Genomic DNA, 12,091 nt, shown 5'->3' on the forward strand with positions numbered 1-12,091 from the left:
CATGCCATTTGATACCAGCTGCCAACTAGACATCAAGCCATTGGCCCAAGGCTCCAGCCAGCTTTCTATCCACCTTACAGTCCATTCATCTAGCCCGTACTTCTTTAGCTTGCCTGCAAGAATTCTGTGGGAGACCATATCAAAAGCCTTGCTAAAATCAAGGTATACCACCCACATCCACTGGTCTACCCGCATCCACAGAACCAGTCTTTTCATCATAGAAGGCAGTCAGGGTGGTCAGGCATGACTTACCCTTGGTGAACCTATGCTGACTGTCCCTTATCACCTTCTTCTCCTCCAAGTGCTTAGAAATGGATTCTTTGAGGATCTGCTCCATGATTTTTCTGGGGACTGAGGTGAGGCTGACAGGTCTGTAGTTTCCCAGATCCTCCTTCTTTCCTTTCTTAAAGATGGTCACTATATTTGCCCTTTTCCAATTGTCCAGGACCTCCCCTGATCACCACGAGTTTTCAAAGATGATGGCTAGCAGCTTCAGACTCTTCATAGATATTAGGGCTGGAAGGGACCTTGTGAAATCACTGGATCCAGCCCCCTGCCCAAGTGGTAGGAAGTCAGTGGGGGTCAGATCACCCCGGGGAGATAAGCATCCCAGTGTTTCTTAGAGGTATCCAGAGTAGGTGCTTGCACCACTTCTGGGGGGAGTCTGTTCCAGACTCTGGAGACTCATGGCGCTCAGGAGAGGTGCTCGTGGAGCTCTTCAAAAACATCAGTCAACTCCTTCAGCACCCTCAGATGCATTGCATCTGGCCCCAATGGACTTGTAGACATCCAGCTTTTCTAAATAGTTCCTAACCTGTTCTTTCACCAGGAGCAATTACTTCAAGTTGCAGCAAGGGAGGTTTAGGTTAGGTATTAGGAAAAGCTTTCTCACTAGGAGGGTAGTGAACCCTGGAACAAGTTACCCAGAGAGGTTGTGGACTCTCCATCCTTGGAGGCTCTTAAGACCTGGGAAGACAAAGCCTTGGCTGGGATGAGATAGTTAGGGGTGATCCTGCTTTGAGCGGGGGGTTGAACTAGATGATCTCCTGAGCTTCCTTCCAATCCTAATTTTCTCTGACTCTAGGATTCTAAATAAGAGTGAAACATGGATCATTTATCACCAGGGATTCAGGCCCAAGCACCCAAAAACAATCCAGCCTATTCTCTCTCTCCATAATTACCTTCAGTTCTATAAAAGTACCAGCATCCTTGAGTAATACCAGGCTTCTTGCCAAGATAAATTTGTAGTTGTTTGACATGGCTTCAGATTTGTTGATTAAGCTTAATTTCTAGGTGACAGGCCATTTCAGAACACCATAAAGATGTGTTCCTTTCACACTTCAAGAAGATTAACTGGGAGGCAGCCTTATGAAAAGCATCTAACTTTTGCAGTCAGCAGTACTGTGTGATGGATGTCACCATAACCCATAGAAAAATATGATAATGAAATCCAACTCATTTCAAATGAGAATTAACCACTGCCTTAGTTCCAAGATAACTTTTGGCAGGCTGGGCAAATGTGGAATAAGAGGTGGCAGGTTTCAGTTTTATATTGCAATGAAACCAATTATGTAGAGAGCATGAAAGTCAGATGCTTGACCTGTATGCTGATCTAGTGATGTGTCCTCTCCCAAGATCATCTTTTTTTGATCTTCAGCCCAATATTGCTCCTATTTCTATCTATTGGTGTTCTACCATTGTCTTCAAACCAATTTTCCTCCTGTTTCCAGTCTCATGAGTGACCTTCTTTCCTGTTTGCAATGGCAAAACTTCCCTGTAGCAATGACAACAGTTGCTAACGTGGAGAAGCAGGATCAAGGAAGGATAAAGTGCAGCTTTTAGATTAATACATTTGGAAAACTGTGGCATTCATAGACACTGTAACAAAGGTCTTTGCTTCAGACTTTCTGCTAAAGGACAACAGAGGTCATTGCTGTGTAATGGGGATTTTGTGAAATGGCCTGTGACAGAGCTATATTTCACCCAGCCTCCCATGAGAACTCAGCCTCCTGGCTCTCACTGCACTATGCATCCTATTTCTTGACTGGGATTGACTTCATAGATTGCAAGCACTTTAAGGCCAAGCAGTCCCAACTCTCACAATATGTGGTGCTTTTTAAATCCCTAGCTTCAGGAGTCCTGTGAATACAGAAGAATCCCAGTTCTCCTTTTTTATAAAAGAGGGAGTTACAAGCACTCATAGTTTTGAAGAAAAGCCAGAAAACATGATCTGACAGTAGCCAGAAGACAAAATGATTTTTTTTTTTTTTTACTCTCATGACCTGGGCAGGTGAGTGACTTAGTATTGCCTGGGTTGGCAATACTGAGGGATCCTTGTCTAGTCCATGGTTTATACCAAGCATTGGCAGCATTTGTCAGTACAGGCTAGAGCTTGTGACCCAGCCATTGCTGCAGGTTCAGAGTCTCCACCCCATGGAGAAGCCAGCTGTCTGCTCTCACCCTGACGGGAAGTACCTGACCCCTCGGCAGTGAGAGAGCACAGATTTGGAGAGCAGCAGGCTCCACAGTGGAGAGGTGAGCTGCAGAGGGGATGGGTCACGTGGCACAGCACAGCTCCATACCACTGATCCTCTGTGACATAACGGACCACGCCAGATCTGGGGGTTCTGGTTTATGTTGCACTGAGCAAATTATTAGCCATCTAAGAGGTGGGGATCTGTGCATTCAGAACCACACCAAGCCAAATACATTTTACAAAGGCCACCAGACAGACATCACCAGATAAAGTGTTGCTTCTTTTTCCTTTATGACCCTTAATACAGGTAATTATACTGTGCTGTCAAAGGGGAAGAAAATCAGAGGGGGGTAGTTAAAAATAGAGCAAACATATGCTCGCATTTGTGTATCTCCAGCAGATGGAGCCAGTCCCCTTTGCAGTAGGTTGGATGAAAAAGTTTGATACTATGTTAATTTAAGAAAATAGACAAAACAAAAAGCAAATGGGAGCTGTATCTATCCTTTTCTTTGGCTCTATTTGAGAAATCTCATGAAGTTTCTTTGGCTCTATTTGAGAAATCTCATGAAGTTCAGTATTTGACCAAAAAGAAATTTTGGTGAAATTTGGACCAAGAAGAAAGCAGACTGAGAAAATGATTGAAGCTTTTGGAGCGTGGCATTGCTGCCAGAGATTGCAGTGGCATATAAACAAAGAGAGAGCAATGAGGGAAAATAATGTACATTGCAGGGAGAAAGGAAGGTACTTTGCTTTTGGCCAGAGAAGATCACAATGTTGATGGTGGGATATTTTACGCATACATTATACAGCAGGGAAGTACCCTCTGCAAAGGAAGATGGCATAATAGTATTCCAGGCCAGATAAAGAAATGTTGTTTTTTCTTTGCCAGCCAGACTGTCATGGGATCACTATTACGTCTAGTGTTTTGTCTTCAACAGTGGTCTCCACTTGATGCTTCTGAATGTGATGCACATGCAGGTTTTCTTTTGAACAGAAACAAGCAGTCAGGCAGGTGAGGGGCTGGGGAAGGTACTAAGTGGTAGCTCTGCAGTGAAGCAAGGAGAGAGAGACAGGGACAGAGAGAGACAGCCCTAAAGGGAAAGTAGCCCTAAGGCCACCTTCAGGATAATACTGTTTATTATATGCTACTAACTTGTTCAGTTCTAGAAGATGACTTTTCTTTACCACCATGATATATAGAGAAATGTATGGGTGTTGGAAAAATTCTGCTCTTCTAGCAAAATCAAATATTATGCCAGCAGAGTGATCAACCTATGGCCAAAATCATGAGATGTTATTAACCTTATTTCAGAGAATGTAACTACTAATTATGGCTGGGTGCTTAAAGGGAGTTAGGGGCCTGGCTGAAGTTGGTCACCTAAATCTCTCTAGACAAAACCTGTCCTGTATCATCTCTCATAAATGTATGCAATCTTTTAAAAACCCCAGCTACAATCTTTGGTTCAAAGGCCTTCTGTGGCAGTGAACAACACAGGCTGATGACACGAGGAGCAAATAAATAGTGCTTTTGAGTTGTTGTAAAGAAAGTCATTCTGATAATCCTGGAGCGATTGCTTGTTTACATTTTACAGGGGGAGAGAGGGGGCAGATTGGGAGTAATGATATCATATGGCAGAGTGTAGCAAAAGCACTTCAGATAGGAGAGATTGCAGTCGAAAGGGGAAAGCTACAAACCACCAGGAAAACTAAATTACAATTCACCTTGGAATGAAAGACTGCAGCACCTAGTACAATGGGGCACCTGTCCTCAAATGGGACTGCAACGGCCATGGCAATATGTATAATGAAAAAGGTGTCTCTCTGAGATGAATCCTGCATCTGCACAGGGGGCTGGATTAGATGATGCTCTAAGCGCTGCCCAACCCTATAATTCTAAGGTGTCAAATAGTGCAAGTCACTAGGAATACCTTGTGCCCAGTTGGCGATCAACTCATGAGTGATTTTTTATAAATATACCGAGTGATTTAGGAGCCTGAGCCTAAGCTCCATTGAAAGCCAGAAATGACAGTTGTGGTCAAAGGAAATAGAATTAAGAATCCCCATGAATCCCACACCATTAATTATGTTATACCATCCTTCCCTGGAACCTATATGGAAAATCCTCAAACAATTACAACCATACTAGAAGAAGACTCAACTCTTAATGAGTTCTTTCCAGAACCACCCATCCTAGCCTTTAAACAAGCACCAAACCTTGCCAACCTCATCAACAGAAGCAAACTTCCTATGGCCCAAAGCACACTGGCTGGATCCAGACCAGGCCAGGACAAAAAATGTAAAACCCGCCGACACATATCCACCACTCCAACAATAACGACACCCCACAACAGAACCATCATCATTCCTGGATCTTACACCTACACTTCCAGAAATGTAATATATCTCATCCAGTGCACCAAATGCCCTGATGGAAAATATGTAGGAGAAACCAAACAACAACTGTGTACCAAAATGAATGCACACGGAAAATCTATCAAAAGCAAAAAACCCCAATTACCTGTGGGGCCCCACTTCTCACAAGATACCCACTCTCTCCAATCTCTCAGTTCTAACTCTCAAAAGGAATTTACAAAACACCTTTCATGGACAGGCCTATGAACTTCACTTCATAAATCTACTGGATACAAAATATCAAGGACTAAATATAGACATTGGATTTATGGCACATTAGAACCTGCTTGCTATCTGATAACCCCAGGACACCTCACAGTGGATGAAACCCTAACCTCGACCGCTACATTGACTCCTTCAGGGTGTCCCCAGTGGGCCTTCTCGAGCCGCTCCTAGGAGTTCTGCCCTCCTGGCAGTTGGCTCCTCCCCTTCCGGCCCTGTTCGTTACTGGGGTTGTTTGTCCTCCCACGTCGCCAACCTCGCCCTCTTCTGCCACGACTTGTTGTTCCCCCAGTGGGGCAGGGCTAGTTCATGGGTCCCTCAGTGGCCCGGGCCTGGCCCGCTGGTTGCTCACAGGGCTCCACCACCCTACACCCTGGCCTCACGCCACCTGTAGCCTCTGCTTCCTTGTGCTCGCCCAGTGTTGTTCCCACCGGCTTCTAATGCAGTTCCTATCTTCGAGCCCCAAAATACCTGTAGGGTACGCCTACCCTGAAGTCGAGCACTTTCACACCAGCCTACACAGGAGCCTCAGCCGCAACCTCTATAGGCCCCTCACCACAAGCCCTTTACCCTGTGCACCTCTTTGCTTCGTGCCCCCACTCGGGGATTTTAGCGTCCCGACTACCTAGTTGACCCTCCACCAGATCCCTGACCACAGATCCCTATGAGCAGGGAAGGGGGGAGTTCCCCTTGGTCACTCTCTAGTTACCCCACTTGTGCCCCTCAATTGATGTCCGGTGGTTCTGGCGGCGATCCTGCCCTGATCACCCTCCAGCCAAGTGGTCCTTGGTCTTTCACCTCCTCTTCGGCGTAGCCCGCACCCACCATCTCAACACTTACTTTGGGGTCCTCTGATTCTTCTTGGGTTGCCCTGGTCTTCCTTTGCTCACCCGATCCATCACTCCTGGGTTGACCTGCCGATGTTCCAGTCGTTGGGCTTCTCTCCTTGGCCACTGCTCCCTCTGGCACGCTGGCTTTTCATCGCCCTGCCTGCGGAGCCCACGCCGTTGCTGGACCTGACGGCAGTCTGGCTTCCGGGCTATCCTCTGCCTCCAGAGCAGTGGCCGCCATTTTTAAATCCGCCGGCCAGCATCTGACGCTGACGTCAGCTGCCGGCCGCAGCTGTACAAAGAGGCAGCTAACAAGCCGCTCAGGTTCTCCCTCCGGCTCCACATCTCTCCTGTCCTGCGCTTCAGGTAAGTGTTCCTTGTTACCTCAGCCCCCGGGACACAGGGAAATAATGAACAATGAAATAATCAGCAATACATGCCACCGTAACAACCTCTCTCTACCAGAGAAAAAGGCCATAGAATCTCTAAGATCTAACCACCAAATAGTAATAAAACCAACAGATAAAGAAGGAGCCATAGTCATCCTAAACCATGAGGACTATATAAAGGAAGCTAACACACAGCTTTCTGACAGCACCTACTACAAAGAACTACAAGAAGATCCTACTCCCCTTTTCACCAAGAAACTCAACAATACCATCAAATCATTTCCAGCAAGACTACAAGAAAAACTACAGACCTTAATCTCCCCACTACCTAACCCAGGGACTTTTTACATGCTCCCTAAAATCCACAAACAAGAGAACCCTGGCAGACCTATCATATGCAACCATGGGACCTTGCACCCGGTGGACTTCAAACATCCGGTCCCATGCTGCTTGGCTTCGGATGTGTGGGCTTGTCTGTCACCTTGTCCTGGAAGTTGTCTATCCCAGATATGTCCTTGGGGTAGTCCCCACCTCTATCTTGCCTGCCACAGCTTTGCTTGTAATTTTCAGTGGAAGGGTCGACTACTCAGGCCTATCCGGAGCCCGGACTCTTAGGGGCGTCGGTCTTCTGCGAGACTCCGCCCTCCCCTACACCTCGCCCTAGTACCCAGCCACACCGAGTTGCTGTTGTTTCCCGGGCCCGCCCTCGTCTTGCAATGCCAAGGGGTGCTTTGCTGCAAATCTGTAGGTATATCCTGACCCTAGACCCAGCTGGTTAAGAAACCCTTCTGAGGTCTCCTCACTACCTCTCCAAAAGTGGGCAACTTAACCAAGAACTCAAAGAAAACATTACTAGTAAGGCTCTCTGGTTACAAAATAAAGTCTGGCCTCCCTGGCCCAGGGAAAATCCTCTCCCCTTTCCAATCCTTTCTACGGCACCTCTCTATCTGGTTGCTGTACTTTCAAAGTGCCGCCCGGGCTACTTCCAGGCACTCCGGTTCGTTCCTTACTCGGTCCCTCGTTGAGTGGTTCCACCCGGCAGGATCCTGTCCTCTGCAGCCCCTCTCGCTGCTTACGTTCTCGGCTCGTTGCCGGGATGGACTCTGGGGGTCTCCTCGAACCCATGCCGGTCCCACCTCGTCCCTTTCTCTTTTGAGTGGCTTCTCTTGATGGTCTCCGTCCCCGGATCCTCGCACCCGGCTCTGCCATCGCAAGCCCAGGCATCCACCACCTCTCTTTGGGTGGTCTCCTTCTCGCAGCCACGGGGTATCTTCCTGCCTTGCAGTGGACTGCTGGTCTCTTCTTTGCCTCCGAGCAGGGCCCCAAGAGTATCTCTGCTTGTGGCTCCACTCCTGCTTTTTTCTTCCTCTTCCCTCGGGGCGCTCTTTATTTCCCTCCGCCAGCTCCAATCTTCATTGATTGCAGCTGGCCACAATTTCAAAAAGACGCGGCTAATCAGCCGCGTCGGTCCCGCCACCTCTTCCGGTCCCTCTGCGGCGTTGGCTGCAGGTAAGGAGATCGTTGTTTTTTTTCTTCTCCCCTCATCTTCCCGGGCCTGATTTGGGTCTCGGGGTTCCCCTTTTGCCCTTTGGGATCTGTACCATGCCATTACCCTGTGACAGACCCTAACTGAGGAACTATCAGGTTTCGTTGAATCAATCCTAGAACCACTTAGCACCTACAGGCTTTTTACACAAGCTTAAAAACATAGACCACCTTCCCAGCAACACTCTTCTAGCCACCATGGATGTTACCAACCTATATACCAACATCCCACACCAGGATGTCATCCAAGCCTGCCTTACATATCTCCAGGAACAAGATTACAACTCAGAATACAGACCCAAAGATATTACTGACCTTATGCACTTCATCCTCACACACAACAATTTCATTTTCAATAATCAACACTTCCTCCAGACGATGGGAACAGCTATGGACACCAAAATGGCCCCACAGTATGCCAACCTTTTTATAACCCACCTGGAAGAAGACTTCCTCAAGAACTGCAACATCAAACCCTTGTTATACTTAAGATATATCAATGACATCTTCATCATTTGGACTGAAAGCCTACAATCCCTGACTGAGTTCCATCAGAAATTCAACAACCGCCATCCCTCCATCCAACTTTCTCTGGAATACTCCAGCACCAACATCTCCTTTTTAGACACAATGATCAGTATCCATGATAAAATACAGACCACATTATACAAGAAACCCACAGAACAACACACATATCTTTACAGAACAAGCAATCACCATAAACACACCAAAAAAGCTGTGATATACAGCCAAGCCCTCAGATACCACCGAATTTGCGCTGAAAAGCACCCGGGATTGCCATCTCACCAATCTTAAAAAGGCTTTCACCCAACAAGGACATTCCTCCAGAGAGATAGATTGCATGTTTGAAAGAGCCACCTGGATACCACATGAAGAACTGCTGCAGTACAGAACTCCGCCCCACACACACACAAATCTCACACCGCTGGTTATGACATATCACCTCTCCCTCGAACCTGTATGGAAAATCCTCAAACAATTGCAGCCCATACTAGAAAGAGACCTTACTCTTAAAAAGATCTTCCCAGAGCCACCCGTCCTAGCCTTCAAACAAGCACCGAACCTTGCTAACTTCATCACCAGAAGCAAACTTCCTCAAGCCCAGAACACACCAAAAGGATCCAGACCATGCCATGACAAGAAGTGCAAAACCCGCCAACACATCTCCACCACCCCCACAATTACTACACCCCACAACAGAGCCATCAGCATTCCTGGATCTTACAGCTGCACCTCCAGAAATGTAATATATCTCATCCAATGCACCAAATGCCCTGATGGAAAATACGTAGGAGAGACCAAACAACAACTGCGCACCAGAATGAATGCACACGGGAAATCTGTCAAAGACAGGAATACCCAATTACCAGTGGGGGCACATTTCTCCCAAGAAAACCACTCTCTCTCCAACCTCTGTCCTGATCCTCAAAGGAAACTTACACAACACTTCCCAGAGACAAGCCTATGAAGTCCACTTCATCAACCTCCTGGATACTAAAAATCATGGCCTAAATATAGACATTGGATTTATGACACATTATAACCTGCTTGACATCTGACTCCCCAGGTATCTCTCCACTTTTCATCCCCCTTCTCTCTCTCCCCACCCCCTCCCACCTGTCTCTCACCCAGTGACTCCTCAATCTATATTTTCACTGACTGCCTGTCTTGTATGCAGCCCAGCCCAGCCTTCGGCTTCTTTACTTTTCACTCCAGCCAGGAAGAGCACACACCAACGGCTGAAACTTCCTTAACCTGACGATGGGTTTTTGAACCCAAAAGCTTGCTTAATAATTATTTTCCAACTATTTAAGTTGGTCTAATAAAAGATATCAGATTCGCACAAAGAACCTTGTCTGCCTATGTCCTTAGACCAATATGGCTACAACCTACACCCAGGTAACCTGTCTGCATTTTACCAGCTACATTTTATCATTTTCTCCCTCTTCCTCCCCCCAACTGCCTTTTCACACCTATTGTTTCCCATTCACTTTGAACCTTACTGCCACAGATTTGCATTTTCACAGACCTGCATTTTGCATTTGGTCTTCTATTCTACCCAGGAAAGCACACAAACACCAACAGACTTTCCCTATGCCTTAAGAAGGGCATTTGTGTCTGAAAGCTTGCAAAGAACAATTTTTCAAACTACTTACTTGGTCTAGTAAAAGATATCACATCTACCCAAAGAGCCTTGTCTGCCTATACAATTAAGAAGGGATTAAAGAAATAGAAATAAGTTTCCAAGATAATTTAGGCAATTTAAAATGAAAAATATTGCATATCTAAAGGATGATATTTACTCCTAACATACAATGCCTACATCCTCTGGAACATGGCAAAAGTCAAAATTGTATTTTACAAGGACTGCTTTTGACTGTACATGTAGACCATGGCATATGTTGGAGATACAAGAAAGAAAAAAGAGTTTTTTGAGAAATGTTCAAGGTAGTAAAACATACAGGAGTTAGCCTGAAAACACCTCAGCTTTCTCTGGGAGGTGAGGGTGTTCGGCATTTCCTAGGTGTTCTTTGCACCTTGCAGGATGGAGACTTAAGAGATAACATTAATTCAAGTATCGCAGGGCACTGAAGTGCCTGGCTCCTATAAAGAGGTACAGGTGCCAGTTGCCAGGGCAACCGCAGTTTGGTCAGCTGACTGGAAGGAGGCAGGGCCTGACCTATATAAATAATCCAGGCTGAGGCCAGGAAGGCAGTTCCCCACTTGCAGCCAAGGAAGGAGGAGCTCTGCTGGAGTAAGCAGATCAGGGAAGCCTGATGGCCTGAGCAGCTTCTGTTCGAGGATACCAGGTGGAGAAGGCCCTGGTAGGGAGTTGAATGATGGTTAGCCAGATGGCTTAGAATTTATGTTGTAGCCCAGGGACTTGAGTTTTCCGTTTGTAGTTTTATAAGACCGGAGGACCGGGTGAGGCTAATAGGGGTTGGAGGAGGCCTCATTGGGGCTCCACGGTGGTGTGGGGACCCCGGTGCCAGAGAGGGCACAACATTCAGGGGTACACTGACCCCAGCCCTGAGAAGGGGCGCAGAGGATTAGGGGCCAGGTAAGGCTGAGGCTGCCTGAGCCCCACAGAAACTTTAGACCCGAGGAGGGGATTTTGGGGCCAGGCACGGCTACAGCCACCTGAGCCCCAGTTGCGAGAAGCCCCCCAGGGTGGGCACAGGTGAGAAGCACCCCAGAGCGCTCGCTTCAGGCTCAAGGAGGGCAATAAGGGGCCAGGCACGGCTATGGCCACCTGAGCCCCAATCATGAGAAGGCCCCAGTGCGGGCGCAGCTGTGAGAGAGAAGGCCCCAGTGTGGGCACAGCCATGAAAGAGGCCAGGGAGCATCCGCGGGGAGCGCGGGCAACTGCAGGAAAAGAGAGGCCAGGGAACGCCCGTGAGTGACCCTACAACGTCCGGTACATCTGCGAGGCTTGGGGCATGGTATAGGGGTGGTAGGAGCCACACGTGGCCCCTAAGGCTTTAGTGCACGGAGCACAGACTTGGATACATCAGGGGCACCGTGTCAAAGAGGACAAAAAGGCAGCCTCCCTTAACACTACTTACATCAAAGGCGTGGCAGACGAGATGGTGAGGGTGCATTGACACCAGCTTGGCACGGTAGGGGGCGCTAGGAGAGATCACAGCCGCTTCTGGGACCCCACCCCGTGACATCAAGTCTTGATGGATTTTGAAAGAAACCCTGGCTGGTTCACAAACTTCCACAAGGGATTTAGAATCTAACGCTATCAGCAAGCACAACTAAGAAACAAAAGGCCTCTAGTCCTCCTGGACCAAAGTAGATTTAACACCTACATCTGTAGCAGCATTTTAAATGACTTCTCAGACTCCCATAAAGCAGTGGTAGTTCTCTGACCCTTCCACCTCCCAGCTCGAGTTTCTCTGTATGAAGTTATCACTGGAGGAGGAAGTTGCTGGGAAGGCATCACTGGTTATTCGTTTTCTGAACAGGTATCCAATGAGCCCTGGTGGAGTAGCCCTCTTCAACAGAGGCCACTTCCTGGGGTGAGTGAGTAATTCTTGGTGTAGTCTTCACCATCTCCATTTGCCCTGGTAATGCCAAGCATCAGCGAGAAAGTCACAGCCCAGTGTGCTGGTAGATCCCACGATAGGGACAGTTGTCAATGAGGATTTATACAGAGACCTCCCAAACTCATTTCACCTAGTTTATAGCTA

At 47.5% G+C, this 12,091-nt stretch overlaps 1 long non-coding RNA gene across 1 annotated transcript in view; it reads right to left on the bottom strand.

Annotated features, from left to right (window-relative positions):
- The window catches only part of LOC109316144, a 21,142-nt gene extending 11,407 nt beyond the window's left edge, over nucleotides 1–9,735 (bottom strand). Inside the window, exons 1-2 of the long non-coding RNA XR_002102730.1 lie at nucleotides 9,607–9,735; nucleotides 8,567–8,570 (exon numbers count right to left, since the gene is read on the bottom strand). This is a non-coding gene — a long non-coding RNA (uncharacterized LOC109316144). The remainder of the gene's footprint in view (nucleotides 1–8,566; nucleotides 8,571–9,606) is intronic.
- Between the last annotated feature and the right edge of the window lie 2,356 nt (nucleotides 9,736–12,091).

The sequence above is a fragment of the Crocodylus porosus genome, unplaced genomic scaffold (genome assembly GCF_001723895.1).
Source record: "Crocodylus porosus isolate Cpor-Errol unplaced genomic scaffold, CroPor_comp1, whole genome shotgun sequence".
NCBI lineage: Eukaryota > Metazoa > Chordata > Crocodylia > Crocodylidae > Crocodylus > Crocodylus porosus.